At 47.3% G+C, this 27,364-nt stretch overlaps 1 protein-coding gene and 1 long non-coding RNA gene across 2 annotated transcripts in view; one reads left to right on the top strand and one right to left on the bottom strand.

Annotated features, from left to right (window-relative positions):
- The window catches only part of LOC138248638 (inhibitor of apoptosis protein-like), a 65,432-nt gene that overhangs the window by 9,103 nt on the left and 28,965 nt on the right, over positions 1-27,364 (top strand). The window lies entirely within an intron of this gene.
- LOC138249230 (uncharacterized) lies at positions 1,940-26,956 on the bottom strand. Its single transcript, XR_011194795.1, has 3 exons — positions 26,811-26,956; positions 26,543-26,771; positions 1,940-2,506 (listed from the first exon to the last, which is right to left on the bottom strand). It is a non-coding gene; the product is annotated as an uncharacterized lncRNA (long non-coding RNA).

The following is a 27,364-nucleotide window of genomic DNA, read 5'->3' as shown; positions in this document are numbered from 1 at the left end:
CTACACCCTTGGATTGAGTAGTGTTAGCAGACCCATCCCTACTGCTGTTGCTAGGGGCTCTAGAGGTAAAGTGTTGCTTGTAGGGTGAGTGGCTTGGTGCCTTTCTTAGGACAGGAGCTGTCTCCTGGCCTATGGCCTTTGTTTTTTGCAAACATAGCACCAAGGTTTTTTAACATAAGAAGAAGAGGTTTTAGAACCAGCCCCCCCCGAAGAGTTTTGTGGGCCTAACGAAGACTCCTTACTTTTGTCTTTGTCCCAAGACTTATCTGCTCCCTTTTTCTTGCTGTTACCCCCTGTGTGAGGTTTTCTGCTCACCCTAGTTCTGACCTATTTGTCTGCCTTCTTTCCCAATTCTTGGGGAGAGGTCAGATCTGAGTCTACTGAGTATTGGTATAACAAATCAGACACACAGTTGTTGAAAACATGCTCGCTCAAAATAAGATTGTATAAGCCCTGATAGCCACTGACCTTGCTGCCATGTAACCAGCCTTTCAAAGCTTTAACAGAACAGTCCACAAAATCCACTCAATCCTGGGAGGACTCTTTCCTGGTCTCCCTGAACTTGATTCTATATTGCTCTGTGGTGAGACCAAATCCATTTAAGAGTGGAGATTTCAAAACTGAATAGTTTTCAGCATCTACCTCCCTAACAGTGAGAAGTCTGTCTCTCCCCTTGTCTGAGAAGGAGAACCACAGTGTAGCAGCCCACTGCATCTGATGTATCGTTGTACCTTACAGGCCGTCTCCAGTGCACTGAACCACTTGTAAATGTCACCCCCACCTTGTAGGGGGGAACAACCTTTTTAGATTTCTGGAATCAAGAGGCCTCCCTTATCCTAGGTTCCCTGAAACTAAAGCTGCTGCCACCATGGGGTGCTAACCCCAAACCTTGTCTCTCTCGCTTCACTGCCAAGGCCCCCCTATCTAGGACTAGTTGTTGCTGCTGCAGCCTCAGCTTGGCCTCCTCCAGTCTTAGCTGTCTGATTTCCCTATCTAGGAAATCCTTCTTCTGGAGTTGAACAGTGTGTCCACTCAGCGACTTAAGTGACATGAGAGTGAGCAGAGGAGGATTTGTCCCCATTCTTAGTGATCCTCTTAACTAACCCTCTGGCACAAAGGGCCCCCTACTATTATGGTTTCCCTTCCCACTAGCTCAAGTGCTCCCAGCTAGGCTAGAGGGTTTACTAGGAACTGTGATCCTCTGAGCAACCCTGCTAACACTCTCCAGTGTCTAGACTCTGTCTTTCTAACACTGGGGGGCTAGAGTCTGCATCCTCCTCCTGGTTACGAGCATGGCCTTGGTCATCCTGGAGGAGCAGGCCCAAAAGCAGACTCTTGTTAGGGTTCCTCCCTGTTTTCAACTTCCTTTCTGAGCACATCTCCCTCAACTGTAAAGTGAGGCCCACATAGAGTGAGTCCATGGCCTGAGATGTATTCTCCTCCAAAGACATGTTGTGGTGCAAGTGTTCCTAACTAGTAGTCTCTCCAAAGAAGTTTAGAGCAAGGGCTATGCCTAGATCCCTAGCTTACCTAAGCTTAAGAGACCAGCTCCCTGACCCTACGTACAGTGTGTACCCCAGTCAGTAAGTGGGCTTTCCTGTGGAAAGTACAGAGTGGTAAGGCAATTGCAAGTGCGTATCCCATTGCTGCACCACCAATGTGGGAAGCTGGCATGGTGAGTTGTGGGTACACCTTATACCAGGTCAAGGTATCCCCTATTACTGTAGTGTAGGCATTGTCTAGAGGTACCTGTGGTTGAGCAGCCAAGGCTTATCTAGGGGACATGCAAAGCACATACTATACCACTGTAGTCACACAACGCTTTCACACATGAAAGAAAACACTCAGTGTTACAAAAATAAAGGTACTTTATTTTAGTGACACAATTACCAAAAGGTTTGAGAAAGGCAACCCTCCAATAGGAGGTAAGTAACACACAAGATATGTACACTAGTAATCAGAAATAGGCATACAAAGCAATAGAAAACAGTGCAAATAGTATTAGGCAATAGTGACCCTAGGGGGAGTCCAAACCATATACTAAAAAAATGTCCTGCGAATGCAGGACCCCTACCTCGGTAAGTGGATTGTATAGAGGGGCGCTGAGGGAACTAGGAAACCCCAAAGGTAGGTACCACAGTGCCTCCCCAGCGACCAGGAGGAAAGGAGTAAGTTACTGGATTTTCCCCAAACCACCCAAAAGGAAGAAATAGAAGAAATTGCAACAACCAGACACGACTGCAAGAAACCAGCAGTGGATTCCTGAAGAGGAAGACGTGTGAAAGAAGTGGACCAAGTCTAGAAGTGACAGAAGAGTCCTGTGGGGGCAGGAGTCACTACCCACCCAGTTGTGCTTTGCAGGAGTTAGTCGACGGTGGGACGAAGACGGTCAAGAATGCAGCCCTGGAGCAGGTGAAGAGTTCCTGGAGGATGCAGTTGATGTCCCAAGCCGGATGGATGATTGCATTTGGTCAGTGTCCTGGAAAAAACCACACAGAAGGCGTCCCTGAAACGGTAAAAGAGAGTAACTCAGGGAAACAAATGCAAAAACATAAAAAGAAACAGTACTCTCCTATCAAAAGAACACAGACAAAATATATAAGTACAACTAAAATATATAACTACCATTAATAGAAAATTTAAATAAAGCCAGACCTAACCTACTACAATGCACTCCTGATTTAATACATCATATTTAACACAAATAATACAATTCTCATTAACCTCTTCTGTGCCTTGGACGAGATGATCTCGTCCAAGGCTACAGTTCCCCTGTGCCTTGGACGAGATCATCTCGTCCATGGCACAGGGGAACTTGGGGGCGCGCTAGCGTGCCCCCCGTGCACCCCCCTTCCCCCCCCAAGTCGGGGATGGAAGGGGAAGACCTTCCCCTTCCACCCCCGACCCCCCCCCCCCCACCCCCCCCTGTGACGTCAGCGCGCGCGCGCTGATGTGTCACAGGGGCCTCCCTCGTCGCGCTGGAAGCTCTGCTTCCAGCGCGATTGAAAAAGAAATGCAAAAGCATTTCTTTTTCAATCACTTGGGAGGCCCGGAGGGGCTTCAAAGGGAAGGAAAAGTATTTCCTTCCCTTTGAAGTCCCTCCGAGGGTTTCAAAAGCCGGATTGCTTGCAATCCGGTTTTTGAAACCCCACTAGACACCAGGGATTTTTTTTTTTCTTCGTAGAAATTGACAAAAGGGAGCGACCCCTTGGGCAAGGGTCGCTCCCAGGGGGGGCATTTTTTTGAAAAGGCCTTTTCTGCCCCCCCTGGGGGCAGATCGGCCTTATTAGGCCGATCTGCCCCCAGGGGGGGCAGAAACCTCTAGGCACCAGGGACCATTTTTTTTTTTTTTTTTTCATTTTTTTTTATTGAGGTGGGGAGCGACCCCTTAGGCAAGGGTCGTTCCCCTTGGGGGAAAATTATATTATGGCCATTTCTGCCCCCCTTGGGGGCAGATTGGCCTATTTTGATGAGGCCAATCTGCCCCCAAGGGGGGTAGAAACCACTAGACACCAGGGATTTTTTTTATTTTTTATTGTTATTGACAAAAGGGAGCGACCCCTTGGGCAAGGGTCGCTCCCAGGGGGGCATATTTTCGGGAAGGCCTTTTCTGCCCCCCCTGGGGGCAGAAACCTCTAGGCACCAGGGACCATTTTTTTATTTTTGTTTCATTTTTTTTTTTTTTGGTGGGGAGCGACCCCTTAGGCAAGGGTCGCTCCCCTTGGGGGAAAATTATATTTTGCCCATTTCTGCCCCCCTTGGGGGCAGATTGGCCTATTTTGATGAGGCCAATCTGCCCCCAAGGGGGGTAGAAACCACTAGACACCAGGGAGTTTTTTCTTTGCGTGAATTTCACGCAAAGGGAGCGACCACTTAGGCAAGGGTCGCTCCCTGGGGGGGAGGGGAATTTATTTTAGGCCATTTCTGCCCCCCCTGGGGGCAGATCGGCCTATTATTAGGCCGAACTGCCCCCGGGGGGGGGCAGAACACTCTAGGCGCCAGGGCAATTTTTTTTGTGTGTTTTTTTTGTTGTTGTTTCTTTTTTTAGAGATGGGGAGCGACCCATCAGGCAAGGGTCGCTCCCCTGGGGGGGGCAAATTGTATTTAGACCATTTCTGCCCCCCTGGGGGCAGATTGGCCAATTTTAGGTCAATCTGCCCCCAAGGGGGCAGAAACCACTAGGCACCGGGGATTTGTTTTTTGGCGCCAATGTCACGCAGGGGGAGCGACCCCGTAGGCAAGGGTCGCTCCCGGGGGGGGGGGGGTTTGGGGGGGGCAAATTTATTTTAGGCCATTTCTGCCCCCCCGGGGGACAGATCGGCCTATTATTAGGCCGAACTGCCCCCGGGGGGGGGGGCAGAACACTCTAGGCGCCAGGGCAATTTTTTTTTTGTGTTTTTTTTTTTTTTGTTGTTTCTTTTTTTAGAGATGGGGAGCGACCCATCAGGCAAGGGTCGCTCCCCTGGGGGGGCAAATTGTATTTAGACCATTTCTGCCCCCCTGGGGGCAGATTGGCCAATTTTAGGTCAATCTGCCCCCAAGGGGGCAGAAATCACTAGGCACCGGGGATTTGTTTTTTGGGGCCAATGTCACGCAGGGGGAGCGACCCCGTAGGCAAGGGTCGCTCCCGGGGGGGGCAAATTTATTTTAGGCCATTTCTGCCCCCCCGGGGGTCAGATCGGCCTATTAGGCCGAACTGCCCCCGGGGGGGGGGGCAGAACACTCTAGGCGCCAGGGCAATTTTTTTTTTGTGTTTTTTTTTTTTTGTTGTTTCTTTTTTTAGAGATGGGGAGCGACCCATCAGGCAAGGGTCGCTCCCCTGGGGGGGCAAATTGTATTTAGACCATTTCTGCCCCCCTGGGGGCAGATTGCCCAATTTTAGGTCAATCTGCCCCCAAGGGGGCAGAAACCACTAGGCACCGGGGATTTGTTTTTTGGCGCCAATGTCACGCAGGGCGAGCGACCCCGTAGGCAAGGGTCGCTCCGGGGGGGGGGATGGGGGTTGGGGGGGCAAATTTATTTTAGGCCATTTCTGCCCCCCCGGGGGGCAGATCGGCCTATCATTAGGCCGATCTGCCCCCGGGGGGGGGCAGAAACCTCTAGGCGCCAGGGGAATTTTTCTTTTTTTTCTTTTTTTTTTTCTTTGTTTTTTTTTTTTTTAGAGATGGGGAGCGACCCATCAGGCAAAAGTCGCTCCCCTGGGGGACAAATTGTATTTAGGCCATTTCTGCCCCCCTTGGGGGCAGATTGGCTGAGTTTAGGTCAACCTGCCCCCAAGGGGGCAGAAACCACTAGGCACCGGGGATTTGTTTTTTTGGTGCCAATGTCACGCAGGGGGAGCGACCCCGTAGGCAAGGGTCGCTCCCGGCGGGGGAGGTTGGGGGGGCAAATTTATTTTAGGGCATTTCTGCCCCCCCCCCCCTGGGGCCGGCTGAGCTACAGGCCAAACACCACAGGTAGGCACCTTGCAAAAAACACCTCTGTTTTCTGCGAAAAAATATGTTGTTTCCACGTTGTGTTTTGGGCTATTTCCTTTTGTGGGCGCTAGGCCTACCCACAGAAGTGATGTACCATTTTTATCGAGAGACTTAGGGGAACGCTGGGTGGAAGGAAATTTGTGGCTCCTCTCAGATTCCAGAACTTTCTGTCACCGAAATGAGAGGAAAAAGTGTTTTTTGGGCCAAATTTTGATGTTTGCAAAGGATTCTGGGTAACATAACCTGGTCAGAGCCCCGCAAGTCACCCCATCTTGGATTCCCCTGGGTTTCTAGTTTTCAAAAATGCACTGGTTTGCTAGGTTTCCTCAGGTGTCGGCTGAGCTACAGGCCAAAATCCACAGGTAGGCACTGCTTTTTATAAAAAAATGTGATGTGTCCACGTTGTGTTTTGGGCCCTTTCCTTTCGAGGGCGCTAGTCCTACCCACACAAGTGAGGTATCATTTTTATCGGGAGACTTGGGGGAACGCTGGGTAGAAGGAAATTTGTGGCTCCTCTCAGATTCTAGAACTTTCTGCCACAGAAATGTGAGTAACATGTGTATTTTTAGCCAAATTTTGAGGTTTGCAAAGGATTCTGGGTAACAGAACCTGGTCCGAGCCCCGCAAGTCACCCCTCCTTGGATTCCCCTAGGTCTCTAGTTTTCAGAAATGCACAGGTTTGGTAGGTTTCCCTAGGTGCCGGCTGAGCTAGAGGCCTAAATCTACAGGTAGGCACTTCGCAAAAAACACCTCTGTTTTTTTCCAAAATTTAGGATGTGTCCACGTTGCGCTTTGGGGTGTTTCCTGTCGCCGGCGCTAGGCCTACCCACGCAAGTGAGGTATCATTTTTATCGGGAGACTTGGGGGAACGCTGGGTGGAAGGAAATTTGTAGCCCCTCTCAGATTCCAGAACTTTCTGCCACAGAAATGTGAGGGACATGTGTTTTTTTAGCCAAATTTTGAGGTTTGCAAAGGATTCTGGGTAACAGAACCTGGTCCGAGCCCCGCAAGTCACCCCTCCTTGGATTCCCCTAGGTCTCTAGTTTTCAGAAATGCACAGGTTTGGTAGGTTTCCCTAGGTGCCGGCTGAGCTAGAGGCCAAAATCTACAGGTAGGAACTTCGCAAAAAACACCTCTGTTTTTTTCCAAAATTTAGGATGTGTCCACGTTGCGCTTTGGGGTGTTTCCTGTCGCCGGCGCTAGGCCTACCCACGCAAGTGAGGTATCATTTTTATCGGGAGACTTGGGGGAACGCTGGGTGGAAGGAAATTTGTAGCTCCTCTCAGATTCCAGAACTTTCTGCCACAGAAATGTGAGGGACATGTGTTTTTTTAGCCAAATTTTGAGGTTTGCAAAGGATTCTGGGTAACAGAACCTGGTCCGAGCCCCGCAAGTCACCCCTCCTTGGATTCCCCTAGGTCTCTAGTTTTCAGAAATGCACAGGTTTGGTAGGTTTCCCTAGGTGCCGGCTGAGCTAGAGGCCAAAATCTACAGGTAGGCACTTCGCAAAAAACACCTCTGTTTTTTTCCAAAATTTAGGATGTGTCCACGTTGCGCTTTGGGGTGTTTCCTGTCGCCGGCGCTAGGCCTACCCACGCAAGTGAGGTATCATTTTTATCGGGAGACTTGGGGGAACGCTGGGTGGAAGGAAATTTGTAGCTCCTCTCAGATTCCAGAACTTTCTGCCACAGAAATGTGAGGGACATGTGTTTTTTTAGCCAAATTTTGAGGTTTGCAAAGGATTCTGGGTAACAGAACCTGGTCCGAGCCACACAAGTCACCCCTCCTTGGATTCCCCTAGGTCTCTAGTTTTCAGAAATGTACAGGTTTGGTAGGTTTCCCTAGGTGGCGGCTGAGCTAGAGGCCAAAATCTCCAGGTAGTCACTTTGCTAAAAACAGCTCTGTTTTCTGTGATATGTCCACGTTGTGTTTTGGGGCATATCCTGTCGCGGGCGCTAGGCCTACCCACACAAGTGAGGTATCACTTTTATCGGGAGACGTGGGGGAACGCTGGGTGGAAGGAAATTTGTGGCTCCTCTCAGATTCCAGAACTTTCTGCCACAGAAATGTGAGGAACATGTGTTTTTTTAGCCAAATTTTGAGATTTGCAAAGGATTCTGGGTAACAGAACCTGGTCTGAGCCCCGCAAGTCACCCCTCCTTGGATTCCCCTAGGTCTCTAGTTTTCAGAAATGTACAGGTTTGGTAGGTTTCCCTAGGTGGCGGCTGAGCTAGAGGCCAAAATCTACAGGTAGTCACTTTGCTAAAAACAGCTCTGTTTTCTGTGATGTGTCCACGTTGTGTTTTGGGGCATATCCTGTCGCGGGTGCTAGGCCTACCCACACAAGTGAGGTATCATTTTTATCGGGAGACGTGGGGGAACGCTGGGTGGAAGGAAATTTGTGGCTCCTCTCAGATTCCAGAACTTTCTGCCACAGAAATGTGAGGAACATGTGTTTTTTTAGCCAAATTTTGAGGTTTGCAAAGGATTCTGGGTAACAGAACCTGGTCCGAGCCACACAAGTCACCCCTCCTTGGATTCCCCTAGGTCTCTAGTTTTCAGAAATGCACAGGTTTGGTAGGTTTCCCTAGGTGGCGGCTGAGCTAGAGGCCAAAATCTACAGGTAGTCACTTTGCTAAAAACAGCTCTGTTTTCTGTGATGTGTCCACGTTGTGTTTTGGGGCATATCCTGTCGCGGGTGCTAGGCCTACCCACACAAGTGAGGTACCATTTTTATCGGGAGACTTGGGGGAACATAGATTAGCAAAACAAGTACTATTGCCCCTTGTCTTTCTCTACATTTTTTCCTTCCAAATATAGGAGTGTGTGTAAAAAAGACATCTATTTGAGAAATTCCCTGTAATTCACGTGCTACTATGGTCACCCCGGAATTCAGAGATGTGCAAATAACCACTGCTCCTCAACACCTTATCTTGTGCCCTTTTTGGAAATGCAAAGGTTTTCTTGATAGCAATTTTTTACTCCTTATATTTCAGCAAATGAATTGCTGTATACCCGGTATAGAATGAAAACGCACTGCAGGGTGCAGCTCATTTATTGGCTCTGGGTTCCTCGGGTTCTTGATGAACCTACAAACCCTATATATCCCCGCAACCAGAGGAGTCCAGCAGACGTAACGGTATATTGCTTTCGATAATCTGACATTGCAGGGAAAAGTTACAGAGTAAAACGTAGAGAAAAATTGATGGTTTTTTCACCTCAATTTCAATATTTTTCTTTTTCAGCTGTTATTTTCTGTAGGAAACCCTTGTAGGATCTACACAAATGACCCCTTGCTGAATTCAGAATTTTGTCTACACTTTCAGAAATGTTTAGGTTTCTGGGATCCAGCATTGGTTTCATGACCATTCCTGTCACTGACTGGAAGGAGGCTGAAAGCACAAAAAATTGCACAAATGGGGTATGCCCCAGTAAAATGCCAAAATTGTGTTGAAAAATTGGGTTTTCGGATTCAAGTCTGCCTGTTCCTGAAAGCTGGGAAGCTGCTGAGTTTAGCACCGCAGACCCTTTGTTGATGCCATTTTCAGGGGAAAAACCACAAGCCTTCTTCTGCAGCCCCTTTTTCCAATTTTTTTGAAAAAAACGAAATTTTCACTGTATTTTGGCCAATTTCTTGGCCTCCTTCAGGGGAACCCACAAAGTCTGGGTACCTTTAGAATCCCTAGGATGTTGGAAAAAAAGGACGCAAATTTGGCTTGGTTAGCTTATGTGGACAAAAAGTTATGAGGGCCTAAGCGCGAACTGCCCCAAATAGGCAAAAAAGGGCCTGGCACAGGAGGGGGAAAAGGCCTGGCAGCGAAGGGGTTAACAACACAACATAAACTTACACAAACAAAGAATAAAGACAACATATAACAAAAAAATATATAAAAGGCAAATGCATTCTAACCAAATCTCAACTCAAACACATGACAAATATTCAAATTTCAAACCAAATAATTGCATCAATATCACAAATGTCTACATAGAAGTGCAATATAATGATCTGCGTCTAGCGATTATATGTTCATGAATCTCCAAAAGAGTTTTAAAAAAAATCTTTGTCCGTAAATGAACTGTGATACAAATCTTTTAAAGAGTTTCTTGACAGTCAAATACTCATTGGTTGTCAAAGACTGCCCAAGTTCACAATGCTGTCCATTCTCCATCGGGTCCAGATTTGTTGATCAATCAAAAGACCTATAAAATTAGGGTCCTTCGTTGTCCGCTTCGGTACTCAAGTGCCAAAGCGCGTTTCAGTGGATTTAAACCTTCTTAAATATTTATAATCTCACAGCCACCTTCCTCAGGGCATGTATATGTAGAAAAAAGCACCAAAGACTGAATCATTCATGTAAATCAAAAAAACATATATCAGGGATGAAATACAGAAAACAAAATAAATAAATAGAAAAAATTAATCAAGCCCCTGAACAGACCAGGGATCTTTTTATGTTTTTGAATTGGCCTGGAAAAGCCACCAACAAGCCTTGGCAAGGCAGAAGTTGCAGTGAAGCTGGTCCAGGAGGACTCGACCCATGGGGGAGACCTAAGGGAACTCCCAAAAAGGCAGAGAGTCCACAAAATCAAAAGCAGCCCCCACAGGAGACCCACTGGACGAGGAACCAGGAGTTGCAGAGGAGCCCACGCTGCACAACTGGAGAAGGGTCCCATACCGCAGGAGAAGCATGCAGAGGGCTGTGCGTCTCAGGAATGGGGACTGGGGCTACACAAAGCCTGAATATCCCTTGGTAGTTGCAAAAGACGTGGTGCACAGGCGTACTGTCCTTCGTAGGAAGGCAAGGGCTTACCTCCACCAAAGTTGGACAGCTGGCAGAGAGGACCAAGAGGACTACTCTGGACCACCACCCGTGATGCAGGATCCACACAGCACAGGATGAGAGGAGATCCACGCAGCCGGTCGTCGTTGCAGTTGGTGTCTGCGGATGCAGGGGAGTGACTACTTCACTCCAAGGGAGATTCCTTCTTCTCTTGCAGACCGAAGACTTGCACAGCCGGGGAAATGTTGCAGAAGCTGGAAGGAGCTGTAGAAACAATGTTGCAAGCAGAGTCTTTGTTGTGGATGCAGACTGTCAGTTTCCGGAGGGTCATCGCAGTTTCAGTGGCTAGAAGTAGAGGTTGCAGAGGAGTCCTGCTGGAATCTTGCAAGCCGAATCTGAGGACCCATCCAAGAGAGAGACCCTAAATAGCCCTTAAAGGGGGATTGGTCACCTCGCCAGGCGACCACCTAAAAGGAGGAGGCTCTGACGTCACCTGCCTGTCCTGGCCACTGAGATGCTCCCAGAGGTCCCTGCCAACCTTGGATTTAAGATAGCAGAACCCAGGGACCCTCTGGGCACCACCCATGGGGTGGTGATGGACAGGGGAGTGGTCACTCAACTTTCCAATGTCCAGTTTCATGCCAGAGCAGTGACTGGAGGTACCGGAAACGGTGTAGACTGGTTTATGCGCCAAATGTGCCCTTTAAAGTATACCAGTGGCTTGGGTAGGCTACCCCTCCCAAGCCATGTAACACCTATTTCCAATGGGAGAGGGGTTACCCACCTCTCCCAAAGGAAATCCTTTGTTCTGCCTTCATAGGCTTGATTTGTTCAAGCAGCAGGAGGGCAGAAACCTGTCTGAGGGGTGACAGCAGCTTGGGCTGCCCGGAAAACCCCAGAAGGCTGGTAGGAGCAATGCTGGGGGTCCTCTAAGGAGTCCCCATAGTGCATGGAGTCATGCTTCCAATACTGGCAACAGTATTGGGGTATGATTCCGACATGTTTGATACCAAACATACCTAGGTTCGGAGTTACCATTATGTAGCTGGACATAGGTAGTGACCTATGCCCAGTACACACATAAAAATGGTGTCCCCGTACTCATGAAGTCCAGGAAAATGGAACTGGAGTTCATCGGGGCACCTCTGCTAGTGCAGGGGTGCCCTTACACATAGGCAGTTGCACTCTGCTCTCTGGACTAGAAGGGCCTGCCATAGGGGTGACTTGCAGTGACCTGTAGTGAAAAGGGTGCATGCACCCTTTCACTCAGGCTACAATGGTAGGCCTGCAGATACACTGTGCATGGGCTCCCAATGGGCAGCATAATACATGCAGCAGCCCATGGAGATCCCCTGGTACCCCAGTGCCCTGGGTACCTGGGTCCCATAAAGTAGAGACTTACATGGGGACACCAGTATGCCAAATGTGGGGTGAAAATGGTTCATGTAACCATGTTTGAAGCGAGAGAGCATAATCACTGGGGTCCTGGTTAGCAGGATCGCAGTGAACACCGTCAAACACACTGACAACAGGCAGAAAATGGAGAGAACCATGCCAAGAAAGAGGCTACTTTCCTACACCAGTCATAGGCTCAGTGGAAGGTGTCTGTAACAAATGTCTGGGGACAGAAGTCTCTAGGTTTTTTTTATTTTTTATATCTGACAGTCACCCATGGTTTGATGTACTGTTTCCATAACAAAGGCATTCATCTCTGAATACGTGTGCCTCAGCACCCTGATCATAAGAGGGATGTTCTTTATTAATAGTAGTTATGTTGCTATATGCCACACATAAATGGTTTATAGGCAAAATAATACCCAGATATTAGCATATTTTTAACAAATAAGGGGCACGGCTGAGTAGCCAAGAAATTTAGTGACTGCTTGATATTGCTTAGATGAATGGTTCAGTAAACCATTACACACGTGGCTGGCTGCACATAGTTCAGTAAATACATGTAATTGTGAATGGATTATTGTTTTGATTTAAGCACATGATCCAGAATCTCTTATCATTTAAAAACTCTTTACCGACCCATTTGTAAAATATGATTTTTTTAAGGCCTGTTATCTTTGCGGTAAAGCCTTATCCTCTCCTAGCTATATGTAGGACTTCTCTCATCAAGTGAATAGCAGGACGTTCTGCTCCACCTGAGACAATTTTCATTTATCCCTTGGGTTGCAAAATTGTCATAGGTGTATTGGATTTCCCAGTGGTCACTGCCAGATCATGGAATTATCTACCCACCCACCTTTGTGGTATCAGCTGCTTTAATACATTCTGTAAACTACTGAAACATACCTATACACATGCTTATCTTCTTCTCTTAGCTACTTCTTCTTTACCGACCAGACATTTCCTAGTTGTCTTCTGCTATATTGACAGGACACCCTTTGCTTGGGTATTTGCAAGCCCTATCAAACCTAAATCATATCTAGGAGGCTGTAGGTTGTCTACATCTGATGGTGCAGCACATAGGCTACTGTTGCTGCTTTGGACATTAAGCTGGGTTCACCCTACAACGGCTCACAGGTGATGAGCAGTCCTTGGCAGGTATTTACCAACTATGTAGAGAATATGTTGAAAATGTGCCCGGTATCTGCATCCTCACGTAGTTCGAGGAACAGTGGAACACCACACAGAGTTACAGCTGAAGGTGCATGAAAGAGCCTCCTTCCTTCCAGCATCTCTCCTTGGTGTCAGTGACAGGTTTATGACCACAAGCACTCTGCACCTCTGTCAAAGCCTGCGTGAGAAGATGGAGCGCCTGTTTCCTGTGCGATGGCTGTTCATCTGCAGTGGCTTTATTCTAAGGAGCGTGAGCTTTGGAAGAAGTAACACAACCATGCAGGTTGCAAACAGTATTTAATAAGGGATAATGCAAGGCTCATAACTCAGTCGAGAACGATTGGAGCAGGGAGGCAGGACTCTTGCTTGAATTAGCAACAAGGGAGTCAAATGGGGAGGTCTTGTACCTGCTCAATCTAGAGGTAAGGCAGAGCTGAAGGAAGTCCTACCTCAGCTGCATATCCTGCCAGTGGTTTGGATCATTATGTGTTTGTTGAAAAATTAAATGTGCTAGTGTATAAGCCTGAACTGGGCCCATGAATTAAAGTGAGTGGGAGGAAGAACTGTAAAAAAGTGGGCTCATCATCTTGTATGCTTGAGAAACAAGCAAGACCAATCTGAAACATTTACCATCACCAAAGTTGACTGATGAATCGATTGGGGTGATCAAGGCTGATGGAGCTGTTTTGCAGCTTTTCTCCGGAGTATGCTTTGGTAACAGCAGGCACGCTATGCGGAGGATGTTCTGTCAAGATTAGTTGCCATCACAAACAGTTGGTAATTGAACTGGGGGGTGGGGGGCAGGGGGCGTAAAGTATTGGCCTACCAAAGAATGATGCCCATGTGGGAGCAAGTGGCCGTGCCCAGGATCTCATTGTACATCACAGCGTGTACCATCTTATCCAGAACTCAGTAAAAGTTGCAGCAGCTCCCGGCCCAACAATGGGGGGCACTGGAATTTGGGTTGGTATGGACTGGGGTGCAATAACATCTGTTAGCAGGAATCAGAATAGCCTCCGACCAGCTTCCGTTTTTCATCTCCCCAAGCAACAGCAGTTTTAGCCACCAACCTCAAAAGCTGCCTGTGCCCGGCTCACAACCTGGCCTTGCTGTTCTCTCTGGCTTCCGCTACTGCTCCCGAAACAACCCCCAGGTGTGTGTGCAGACCAGCGCAGAGAGCTCGCCATCTGCCTCCAGTCTAACAGTGCCCGGGCCAGAGACACAGAAAACAGGCTTAGACAGCACAGATTAGCGACTGAGCTGTGACACAGCCATCTTTAAACGGTACTGAGTGCCTGGTGCAAATCAAAGTTTTTTATTGAGAGGGAATTTGCCAATGCTTTTACAGAAAACTATGAAAGATAGCATTTTCCGCAGAGAGCATTAGATGTTTCTCAAACTCTCAATTTATGTTGATAGAAAATTGAGAATCAAGTCACACCTATTTGCGTCAAAACATCTGCGCACATGGCATGTTCTGCTGCATTTGTGCAAATGTGTCTATGTATTGCAGAGGGATAGCAGGCATCAGCCGGAGTTCACAAATCCGTAAATGTATCTGCAGCATTGATTAGCAATTTAGACAAAAATGACTCCGTCATGATTGTGTCCGTTTTTGGATTGCATAAAATTCCTGGCTGCAATTGGCTACTAATAAATAATGAGCAGAAAACAAATGTGTATGAAGAAGTATGTTTGCGTGCTTTTTTTCCCAATTTGAAACAGTGCCAGGTGGCAGCAGTCCTTATCCTTCCTTCTTTCCACAGTGCTTATAAGTGTTTGAACAGATGACAAATCTACCTGGGTTGGGGGTATGTGCCGGAGCTGGCCTACGCGGCAAAACGAGCACGGAGAGGACCAATTTACATTGCAGCTGTGTTTCATATGTGCCCTGCTGCCGTTGGCACACACACAGCTTGCAGGGTGACATAGCATAATGCTGAGTTACTGAGCTTGTTGAAAAATGAGTTTTCAGTAGTGCCCCACTAACAATACTCCTAGCACACGCAGAGCTGATGTACAACAGCAGCAGCAGTGTCTTTTATTTTTATTTTTATGGGCAAGTACAAAGTGCTCTGTCCATTCTGTAATCTCTCTTTGGGCTTCAAACCACGCCCATGCCACGTCAGTCACTTGTATTGGTTTGTGGGCTTGCCTTTTAAAATCCACTTGCTTTCATTTGTGAAAGGCATGCATACATCATGCCTTTTCTGGTGTTTAGCCCACCTACAATGCACCGGTAAAGTACCAAAATCATACAAGGCTCGATGTTCTCAGCCTGGAGTCCGGACTACTTTATCTGTTTATTTTCCACGCAGCGCGATTGGGCTGCATTTTTGCTTTACAACGCTAATAGCTCTAACTCAAACAAATGCGAGACCCGTTGCATTGAAAATGCTTGTTTTGTGTGCTAGCAGGTGGCTTTGTGCTTCCCCACACTAATGTGATTCCGCCCTGTAATTAATGAACGGATCCGCTTCTGGAGCCCACCCGTGCAGGCTGACATAGTTCCTTTTTTTTCTGCACCTTCAGATGGAGATCTAGTGCTACTCTTTGATCTCTTCTAGACCGTTTTCAACACAATTCTGCCAGTGTGCCAGGAAAATGTTACTAGACCACAAGGTTCAAGACATGTTGGCACTGTCGGGAACAGAACTCTGTGACAGACCCTCTGGAAGTATACCTGTGGTGCCTGGGTCTGGTCACAATTCCAGGGCCTGTGATGACTGTGACCAGGTAAATCCATAGGCCACATGGATCGCACAGCTGTATGTTGCCAGACATCCAAAGACTCCATGCCTTGAAGTCCAAGTTGAAAGGAAGGTCCTGTTCTAGCAGCAGATCATAGTCTTGGTCGGAGTCTTTGGTTAAGTCTAAAAAGAAGCATGGGCAAGGCCTTGCAAGATGGCTAGCAGGACGCGTCTCTGAGGGGCTCCTGACCGGCCCTGAATAACCCTCAATAATCCTGCCATGATCAGGGACTCTCTGCCCTACGAATACTGATCTGGCTCCCCTACATCACATTGGAGCCCAGGGTGATTCACTGACTACAGTTTAGATCAGAGCAGCAAAGGGCTGTTCTGCTCAATTGGTAGCTCGGTCCTGCAATGAGACCGGAGGCCACGGACAGGCTGCAGAGGAGAGTCACTCGTACACCCCAGATCATTCCTCTTGGAGAGGCACAGACAGTCTGCTCCCTCACAGGGAAATACTATGGAGCAGTATGCTGTCCCAGCACATGTCTCGCAGCGACAGATGCAACAGGATGGACACAAGGAGGATGGAGGGCCTGGTCCAGCTTCGGATGAGCCCTCGCGGTCGGAGCTGCTTGCGGCGATACAGGGATCCAGGGTGGCCCTCAAGGGAAAGATAGCGACAGTGGCTCTGGAGGTCATCCTCCCCTGAGTGGACCTCCGCAAGATGTCAGATGAGATTTGAGATTCGGAGAGATCTATCTCTGAATTCCAGTCCGAGAGTGCTGTTATACGGAAACAGGTTGTGGAGGTCACCTCCTGGGCAAGATCCCTGGGGGGCCAGAGTGGAGGATGTGGAGGGCCGCAACAATGTGCGCCTTCCTGGGTTTCCTGAGCGCTGGAGGAAAATGCAACAGAGGCCTTTGTGGAGCGCTGGAAATAAGATGTCTTGAAACCTACTGGGTTGTCCCCACTGTTTGCAATTTAAAGAGCTACCTGGCCTTGGTGACGCCCCTGCGACGCCCCCACAAGTTATTATTGCTCATATTTTGAGTTACAAGGATAGGGACTGCATTCTCCATGTGGCCCAAGAAACTGATGCTGCCCATTTTGAAAAATAACGTATCTCTATCCAGACTACCAATAAAATCCAGGGGTCCAGGAAGGGCTTTCTGGTAGTAAAGGCCAAGCTACGATCAAGTAGCTTATTACGCCAAGAGACACGGGGTCCATTCATTCCTCAGAAGGCACAAGATACAAATAGCGTGCTTGCAAGAGACCCACTTGTCAGGGGTGGAGTCGCATAAACTGGGGAAGAAATGGAGAGGCCAATTGTTCACAGCTACACACTCCTCATATGAGAGAGGAATGGCCATCTTGATTGCACCCGTGTCCCATTTCAGGACACTTATAGTGAGACCGACATTGAGAAATGTTATTTCCTACTTCAGGGAGCACTAGACAGCAAGGATATCACGATCTTGAACATATATGCCCCAAATGTTGACGGGCACTTTGAACAAATGCAGGGTCTCCTGGAGGGCAGTGTGGGGTCCCCAATGATCTGGGCAGGAGATTAGAATTGTGTCCTCAATGGCAACTTGGATCCCTGTCCACCTAAGCAGGGCACTACGCCTTTGATGACCGCCTCCCTCAACTCGGTCATGCACAACCTCGAGTATAGTGATAGCTGGTGTGTGCTTCATCCTGGGGATCAGGAATACACTTGCCAATCCCTGACTCATGACACCTTTAGTGGCCTGGATCACATATTGATAGCAGGGATGCACTTAAAGAACTTGGTCACGGTGACACACTTGAGGCGGATCCTCTCTGATCATGCACCAGTGCTCCTATGCATGCAGTGGGGCAGTGTAGGACGCCGTGTATGCACCAGATGCATGCCCTCTGACCTCTTGTCTGATGCAGGGTGTCTGGATGCAAGGGCCACATCTCTCACTATTTATTTGGATACTAATTGGGGAACTGCATCCTCTAGGGCTGCAGATTGGGAGGTACTCATGAGGGGAGCATGTATTGGAACCACTTTAGGGGTCTGCTGACAGCTAGAGTCAGACCTTTTGGTCCAGTAATGACGTTTGCACACCTTCAGGGCTCAGAGACCTCCTCTGCGGAGGCACGTGCAGTAGTCCTGCAGACCTGTCGGAAGTTGCACAATACCTGAAGCACTTTAGATAAATGCACCCTTTGGAAGTATAGACAGCACCTGCATAAGAAGGTGATAAGGTCAGTAGGCTTCTTGAGTGGATTCTTAGGCAGGAGATTTCCCCCCACCATACTGCATGTTTGTGCCCCTGGTGGTGGCCTCGTGACTGGTCGTCAGGATATACTGAGTGTATTTGTTGAGCACTTCCCGATGGTGTACAGAGCTGGTGGGGGAGGGGGCCACCAGGTATGTTGAAGGGATTCCTGACGGTGTGGGGTTGCTGGTCCTGGAGCTGGATACGGCCCAGGACTTGAAGGGAGAGATTACTGGCAAGGAGCTGGGATCAGAACTTGAAGCTCTTGATAGATCCAAGGTTTCTAGCGGAAATGGGTTCTCCGTAGAGTTTGATCAAACCTTCTCTGCAGTGCTTAAAGAGAAGTTACTGGAAGTCCTTTGTGAGGCACAAAAAAGCAGAACACTCCCATCCTCATGAGGGAAGGCACCATATTTCTCATGTTGAAAGCTGAGGTGATGCGGTGGACCTCTGCTCATACAAGACTATCACCATGTTAAACTCTGTTGTAAAAATACTTTACAAACTCTTGGCAACCAGCCTGGGAGAACCAGTGTGGCTTTATGCTGGCCCAGAGCACAACACTCGATCTCAGACGACTCACCCATGTATTACACAAGACCTTTGGGGGATGAACGTGAATTGGCCCTGGTCTCCCTAAACCTGGAAAATCTTTCTACCCTGTGGAATGGGCATACCTGATGGCAGTGTTGGTAGGGATAGTGTTCGGACCTATCTTTACGGGTTGGGTGCGTCTGCTGTACACTGATCCCTTGGTTTGTATTAAAGTAGGGGGAGATCTCTCAGAAGCATGGTCAGTTAGAAGGGGAACCAGGCAGGTGTGTCCCCCCTATCGCTGCTCCTTTTCACTCTGGCGATTGAGCCATTGGCTTTGTTGCTGCCTAAGGAGTTGGAGCCATGAGGGATTCGGTTATGAGGTTGCAACAATATAATTTCCTTGTACGTGGACAAAGCCCTAGTATACCTACACTCTCCTAGCAGGTCGGTGCCGATATTGATGTGCCTGCTCCATGGTTTTGGTAAGGTCTCTGGCCCTAAAGTCAATAACCGGAAGACCCTCCTCTTCCCTGTAGGCTCTCTTGTCTGGAAGCATTTAGATCAACAACCTGAGGTGGGTCTAGGATGGGAGAGAAAGGAATTCAGGTACTTGGGTATGCAGGTCACACACACACAGGCATCACATAAACGTCTACATGTTGATAGAATTGTGACTGGCTTGGAGGTATCAATATGATTCTGGAACGTGCTCCCCCTGTCCGTCATAGGAAGAATGACCGTGCCCATAATGCTTTTTCTTCTCTGCTGTCTCTATCTTACTCAAAACATGCTGTTCCCCCTAACTCCTCCATTCTTTTGTAAACTGAACAGTTTGTTGACTTCGTTAGTATGGGCTGGGAAGCGAAGTAGGACAGCGTTGTCTGTCTTTAAGCATGACATGAACGGGGGTGGGGAGGGGATGTTGCCCTCCTGGATATGACCTCTATTTTGTAAAAAATCTACAAAATGCCACATGGTGGGTACCGGACGGTGACAACTGGAAGAAATGATTATACATCAATATGCTTGGTGACGATACCCTGGCGTGTACTGATGCGGGGGGGGGGGTTGACACATTCTATACCTTACCTGATTAAGCAGACGGCTGACGGCTGCAATCCGGTAAGAAGTGATTGGGAAGGTGATGCGTAGAGCCCCATTTGATAGAGAACTCAGATTTGGCAACATTCATGGAACTGGATGTGGATATGTCAGTGGATTGCTGGAGAACAGGTCCTTAAATATGTTGGATTTTACTGCGACACGGTTGGCGTTCAAAGCTTTCCCGCCTTCCATTAGAGGAAAGCTGGTGCAGGTGCTCGTGGACTACAGTACCAATATATGGAACTGTAGCAAACAGGGCCAGGTGGAGTCTTTGTTCCTGTGCCAGGAGGCTGTATGCCTCTGTAAGTGGCTGGACTGCCAGGGAATTTCTCTGCCAGTAAACCACCTGGAGGAATCTTTGTGAACACAAGGGCAAACAAACTCAGCCACAATGCTTAGAAGACCATAATTGGCAGTTACGTGTGGAGGTGGACGTCCTACCTCAACAGAGAACAGTGGCTCAATCTTTCCGCCACTGAAAAGAACACACAATGAAATCACTTTTCCAATAATGTCTCTCTTGGTGAGTGGGCCTTGGGGCTCCTGTATAACTTCTCACTGCTGGCTCTCCTGCTCAGAGTTCTGAAAGATATCATGAACAACGTGACCCAAGTCATCCTAGTGACGCCACATCTTGCTGGGAGCATGTGTTATCTGGAACTCCTGGGCATCAGCATGTGTCCTCTGATCAAGCTGTCACTTTGTAAGTATCTTCTGTTGTAGCAGGGCAGGATGCTGCGCATGTGCTTGCACAATGTACATATCCAGGCAACAGCAGTTGACCTCCTTTGGCTTTCCTCCTGAGGTCATTGATGGCACCTTGGCGGCGAGGCATCAGTCTACGAAATCAGTGTACACCAGTCATTGGGACAAATTTGTTAAAGCCTATTTGTCAGCTTTTTCTGCCTCTTTGTGGTTGTCGGTTAAACTAACTTTACTTAAATCAGCTGTTGTGGTGAGATTTTTGAAAAGTTTGCAATATGTATTTCCACCAACACCCTTTGTGATGACACAGCGAGCTTAAATTAAGTGCTTACTTTTTTATGTGCTCTTCTGTTGAGGCACTGCACAGTTGTCCTTGAGTTATTTCTCATCCCCATAAAATTGCCTAGTCATACGAGTGATCTGCCTTCTCTTTTTGTTAACCCACCTTATACAATATTCTTCCCAGATAAGTTGGTGTTGAGGACCTGAGCTGCCTTTCTACTGACGGTGGTCACTCCATTTTATGTCTGGCAGGATTTCCCTCTTTTGGCATTTTTTGCTCTAACTCCTCCCTCTAAGGAGGAAGAGAGGCTCCATCATTTGAACACTAAGAGCACTAAGCTTTTATATAGATCCCATCAGAGAACACTGTGGATGATCATCTTTGTGGGCTTCTCTGAGGCAAGAAAGGGCACGGCAGTGCAAAAGATGAGGAATCTCACAATGGATTGTTCTCTGCATTAAGATCTGCTGTGCATTGGCTAAGGAGCAGCCTCCAAAAGGCTTATGGGCTCATTCTACCAAAGCCAACATTAAACCACTGTGTTGGCATTAGGAGTGCTTGTCCTGGATATTTGTCAGACAGCTATTTGGGCGTTGGTACACACACACATTCACAAAGCACTAGTGCCTCTGTAACAGAGTCTGATGGCCAAGATGAGGTGTGTATGTATAGATTTACAACTCTTCACTCCATATTTACATACCTTGAAAATAATACATTTCCAAGGTACATATGAATGGAGTTAGGTATAGAAACCCTATACATACTTACCTGTAGATATTTATGTCCTCGATAGTTTGCTCACTGTTAAGGTATCATGATATTCCATGCTGTATATTGTGGACCCACACCCCAGTTTGAAAGCAGAGGCAAATGGGCTGCCAGGAATTGCAATGACTGCGTCACATATGATGCAGTGCAGAGTCGGTGTGAAGGCATCCTTTAGTAGTGAGCTTGGTGGTCCAAGGGACCCCTTGGATATTTCTGCATAAAGCAGGGTACAGTCTCCCACTGAGCACACCTGTGGGAGATTCCTGTGCCCTCTGCTGAAGTCGTTTACATTGAAAGATGGCCTGGCAGTTTTAAATTGCTTGTCTGCAATACATTTATTTTAGATTCAATAGCAGTTTTGATCATTACAAATAGGTTGTGTAAGTTTCTGAACTTGCGAAATGGAGAGACCGTGCTCATGTGATGAGCAAAAATAGACAGGAGCTTTAGCTCACGTACCACCCCACCCCAACACCCATTGCATGTTAAGCTTCCTTCATATTTGTAAGTCTGCCTGAATCTGCTTTTAATAGTTTGACAACCGCTGATCAGCAGAACACACAAATAATGTATGCTTAAGATGGAGAAAGGGGCTTTTAGTCAGCTCTTTAAAGCCAGTGGCTTGCTGGTGCCTGTACCCATCAGGAATTGGCTTTCTGGGTTCGCCACCGTATTTTGGGACCAGTTTACTGCATTTTATGGATATTTACATTTTGGTCTATTGCAATTTGACTTGGCCAGTAGTACTAAAGTAGATTATGTTCATGACTGCAGCAGTTATTTGTGTTAACAAAAATGCTCATTCAGTGCCGTTTATTAGCATGGAAGCAGCAGGAATTGGATGCTGGTGGTACATTGTTAAAGAAAAAGTGCATAAACAACACTAGCTGAACATACGTTTGTGGGTGGCAAGTAGTAGTCATCTTGACAACCACAAAATAACATTTGGATTGAGGCACTGCCCCGCACATAAAAGTCACCACAAAGCACCTGGCACACTTTAGCCTGCCGGCTTCTCGCCCCCTCCCTGACTTCGCTACAGCTCCTCTACATAGCTGCTGCCCGCATCCTAAAGTCTAGTCAACCAACCACCTTCTCCTCTACCCATCCTCTCCGCCTGCCAGATCCTATTCCCTTAAAAGATGCATGTATAAATATACATTGGCTTAACAGAAAAGAGTGAGTGGCCCGCCCGTAAACTGTTTGCAATGTAGCTTGGATTGTATCCTCACCTTGGGTTGTCATGGTTTCTGCAGGTATGTGCAGCATGTTGGTCAGTCAGCACGTCTGCCTCCAAGGTAGGTGAGATGTAAGCTAATACATTTCTCCTCCTTTAAGTAGGTCATGCACCTTGTTACTCTATACCTGTGGCTCATTTCTATTTAAGGACCTCTTGTGTTTGGAAGCCTTCCCCAACAAACTATATCCAGTGATAAATACGATTATCAAACAATACGTCCCTTTATGGGCTTGGATGTTGTTTTTCTGTTGCTTAATGGTATTTTTAATTTCTTCATGTAAGTGCTGGTATATCGTGCCTGCACACGTTGGTGCATGCAAGTTGTGTCAATATGTTTGGAAGGCAGGCTGTAGGACTAATACATGGGATTAACTATTTTACAGTGCTTACAGTGCTTAAAGTGTGAAATGTGTGCATTATAAGTGAAAGTTTGGGACCACTTAGAAACGTTGGTCAAAATGATAGGATTCTGCTTGCATCATTAGGATCCTGGCCCTATAAAGGTTAGATCACGTATTCATACCAGTAAACCATTGAAGTATTTCATAGGAACTGATTTAACCCAGCCATTAAAAAAAAATGTTTTATATAAATAAAACGTTTTATTTTAGCAAAAACAGCCCTAGGGGATTCAGGTATGAGGTTGCAAAAATATAATTTCCTTATGCGCGGACTATGCTCTGGTATACCTACACTCTCCTAGCATGTCAGCAGGATGTATCTCCCAGGATACCATATTCTAGTCCTATGAATACCCAAAACATAGGCCCATTCAACCCATGCACCTTAGTTAGCACCTTGTCCAGCGCTGTCATAGAGGTTTGCATGTTGTGGTGCTTGTGCTTCCTTAATATACCAAGCAGGCACAGCTTCACAGACCCCTCTAATGGAAGTGATGTAATGTGAGACTGTACCTCCACCCACACCCCCAATATCTGCAGACAAGTCCAGATCATATTAAGGAAATCAGCCAAGGACAGCGCACATCTCACACACCATGGGCCTAGCTGGATAAATCCTTGCTAATTAGAAAGGTGTAAGTTTTGCTCTGTGTGGAAAAAAAAAAAAAAAAAATTCAGGGCCAAAAGCAGCATATTCTGTGCAAAGGGAGATGTTTTCAGTATTCTGGAGACCACTCTGTGCCATGCTGACTGTCATACACTTGCTGTCAGCTTAATTAACTACAGAGAGTCCTGAGGGACTCCCCGCCCATCATAAAGAGCTCCGGGAGGCAGTAGGGTCTATTCACATCTGCAAGCAGACATTTTTCCTAATTGGGCCCTTCATCAAACCAGCTGGTGACATGCCACAGTTGCGTTACCGCATAATACAAAAACAGATAATGCAGTCCCAGCCCTCCCTCCAACCAGGGACTTTTAGCATGTCTGATTTCACTTGGCTTCTTTTCCTGTCCACACTAGAGTTGAGGATCCTAACAAGCCAAAGGAGTGTAGTGGCTGAAATTGGACTGGTTCTTCAGGACAGAAATACCATTTTGACCTCCGATAAGCGCTCCATTATGGAGAGCAGCACTTTTATCTAAAAGTCAATTGAGCAGTCTAAACCTTCCATCAGTGTAGCCTAATTAAGGTCATATTGTGCCGAAGTGGCAGCGTGTCTCTCCCATATCCCAAAGTTATCGGTGCATGTCCTTATTCCCCATCCTAGCCCTATCTCGCAGGGAAGAGCCACACCTGGTTGGGCCCGTCGTCCCAGAAGAAAAATTGTGTCTTAGTAGTATGTAGCCCAAACACTCTTGCAAACTCTTCAGGTCCTCTAATAATACTGGAAAGATGCTCTAATAATAGGAGCAGTGACCCTTTACTCAGATGTTCCCAGTGAGGGCATCAGATTTTTAGGCCTAACCCACCTCTCAAAACTGGGAACCCTTTCAAGCAGTCCAATTACCCCAGCATCAACACCCTAATAAAAGCATGTGAGACCTCTTATCATTTCCCCCTTTGAATAAGATAGGACAACCAGTGCTAAGGCTGGTCCTTCAGGCAGCCCCAGTCACACCTGCAGGATGACTCGTCTCAAATCTGTGCAAATGCCCCCTTCATTTGCCCTTAATAGCTCCCCTATGTCTTATAGGATTTCATTTCACTCAGAGTTAGAAGATTATCGTACCATTGTCTGAACATTTGTCAAAGCCATCTAGACCACAGTGCCACCCAAATCCAAGAGTTATGGAGAGGTGGGTTCCACCTCGCTGGCACCAACATCTTCACCCAGAGTTGATGCCGTATAACCTGTAGGAGAGTCTGGTCCCTCAAAAGAGGACTCATCTGCTCTTACCATAGTCCTGCTGTTTCCAAAACTCTCCCTGACATGCTTCCCTCCTCACTAATTGTTACTCGCTTGGCCTGTCAAAGTCTGTGCCATGGCCACACCCCTGCCACCACCTATGCTGTTGAACAGTGGTTCATGAGGGGCTTTCTCTTCGGTCCTGAGAGGCCCTGACTGGGCAATCTACCACCTTGCCCCATGTTTCTAGCCAAGTCCACACTCCTTCAGGGCTGTCAAAAAAAGTGCCTCTTACCCTGAGCAATGATTTTCAGTCATGCAGGAAAGAAGAATATATATTGCATTTCTAACACCCTGACTTTTCGCTTGTCCGTTATAAAAGATTTCTATTGTACCTACCCCTTCCAAGTGTAATCCATGTGACCACTGATGGTGTGATTCTCAAATACTGTCTGCATTACCAGACAGGCTGCCTTAAGGATACAGACCCTGTCTGTATAGTTCAGTATGTCAGGTATCCAAGCTTGCAGCTGAGCCTCAGGAAGAAGGTGAGCCTCCAGGGTCTGGTGTGCTCCCCCCACAGTAAACTGTCCAGTGGGTATCCGCTCTCGATGGATCCTTTCCTCAACAAAAAAAATTGCATACCTGTTGCGTAAACCCAAGGAAATGAAAGTTAGCCTGCCGTGATTGATTTTCAGTGTCTTCAGTCCTTTTGTTCAGGATTTTGGTTGCAGATGTTAATTTCGCCATTTGCGCCTTCAGTACTTTCACCTTGGTTTACAGCCCACTCATTGTGCCCTCATCCATGTGGACCCTGTCTACCAGCTTGGACAGCACGTAGTAAATTGACATCCACCGAGGCTGTTTTTTTTTTTTTTTTACCCTCCAAGGCCTTTCAGTATCCCTGTATCGCCGTCGAGAGTTCTGCCCTAGAGGATTTCACCATCTGCTCTTTCTGTTCCTGCATTCCTTGCAATTCAATCAGTGGTTTAGTTCTTTGCTGCAGGGCCGGGTACATAGTGTGCTACGTAATGGTGTTCCCCTAGTTGCACCTCCAACGTGTTTGCCGGTTCAGAGACCTCGCCGCTTGTACTGTGCATCACCTATGACACACTATGCAGTGACTTCTCTAAGTGTTCTATTATTTCCAAGCCAACGGGGGACTGTTGTCTCTTAACGTCCTACTAGTATGTTCTCAGTCATCCCTCTCCTGTGCCCTCTATTTGTGTATTTGATCACCAGCTTCTCATCTGGAGTCTCCTCAATGAAGGGTCCTTCACTGAGCCACTATACAAACAGGCATAATATTTAACTAAAAGGTACGTGGGAGTAATCTGGTGGGGGTGGAGTCAGCTCAAGGGCTCTGTGGCACCTGGGCAGTGTACCATACACCTATGATTAGTGCCCAATAAGGGCTTTACCTTAGTGTTGCAAGCAGTCTGAGTGTTTTCTCCATCTAAAAGGCAGCCTGTTCACAATTCAGTGCTCTCTGCATCGCTATGCCACATGCAGCAAACCGCTGCATCATGCAGCACCTCTGGCCCTGTCAGGGGCAGTGGTGAGGGCTGACGCTTCTTCTTAGGACTAGAGGCAGGACTGCTGTCCAATCTCACCTACTCACGACACCCACCACTCCCTGGAGACCGCCATTGACTGAAAGGAAACCTCTGGGTAGTACCGGAACTGGTCGTCCTGTCCTCAGTTTACACCACGGCAGGCCGCTGTGTCTTTCATGTGCAAATCAGTCACTCGCTACAGCCAGACACAGTGCACATCCTATCCCCAGGGGCTGCCATACCTACACCCATCTTTTCATGCAGAGATACTGTATCTGACAGACAGTGGTCACCAGCCTCCACTGCAGTTCACACTCACCTTCAACCTTCTCGCTCTTCAGTTTTGGTGCGCACCTACTCACAGATGGGAAATCGCTGTTGGTTCTTGTGCTCAGGTGACTGCATCCCAGCGGCTCCGGTTTACAAGCCTCAGATTCTTTCAGGGGCCACCAGTGGCACAGGTTCCATCAGGGAAGATGGGATACTTAAATTTGAAAAGGAGAGGTCCATTCCCCCAGCAGAATTCTGCAGATTTCAGCTCACAGGACCTACATCCTCTCAGTAATCATTTTTTCTGTTCACAGGACCTACATCCTCTCAGCCATCATGTTAGGCCACGCCATCCATGATCATCTTTTGAAAAGGTATCAAAATCATAACCACACTCTCATGGAACTTGTTGCAGGGTAACTTAAAAAATAAAAAGAAAGATAAATGCCTATTGGCGGTGTAAAAACAGCTCTTTACTGTTGCAACAGGGAGTCAACACAAGTAAACAGCCTGTCTCAATTTGCTGCTTCACAGTCCGCAATACCTTTTTTACAAAATGTCAAACATTGAATCACTACATAAGTATACATTAGTTGTGGAAAAACAACATTCTGCCTGTGACCCAATGACCCTAAACTTTAACCTATATTACTACACGTTCTTTATTGCAAAAAATAATTCACTTGTCAGTTACAGATTGAAAACAGAAAAACACTACAACCCCTGTAACCCCAAGCTCTGACCTAATCCTCTACACACTCTTAATTGTAGCTGTAACAGTGCTTGACAAACTAACAATTCTTTGTTCTTGAATGCATGAATATTTGCAGCAAATAATGTTTTAATAGCGTGTGCTTTACCATTGTGAATC

Source organism: Pleurodeles waltl, chromosome 8, assembly GCF_031143425.1.
Source record: "Pleurodeles waltl isolate 20211129_DDA chromosome 8, aPleWal1.hap1.20221129, whole genome shotgun sequence".
Taxonomy (NCBI): Eukaryota; Metazoa; Chordata; class Amphibia; order Caudata; family Salamandridae; genus Pleurodeles; species Pleurodeles waltl.
The sequence above is the reverse complement of the archived record's forward strand: the minus strand, read 5'-3'. Positions and strand labels throughout refer to the sequence as shown.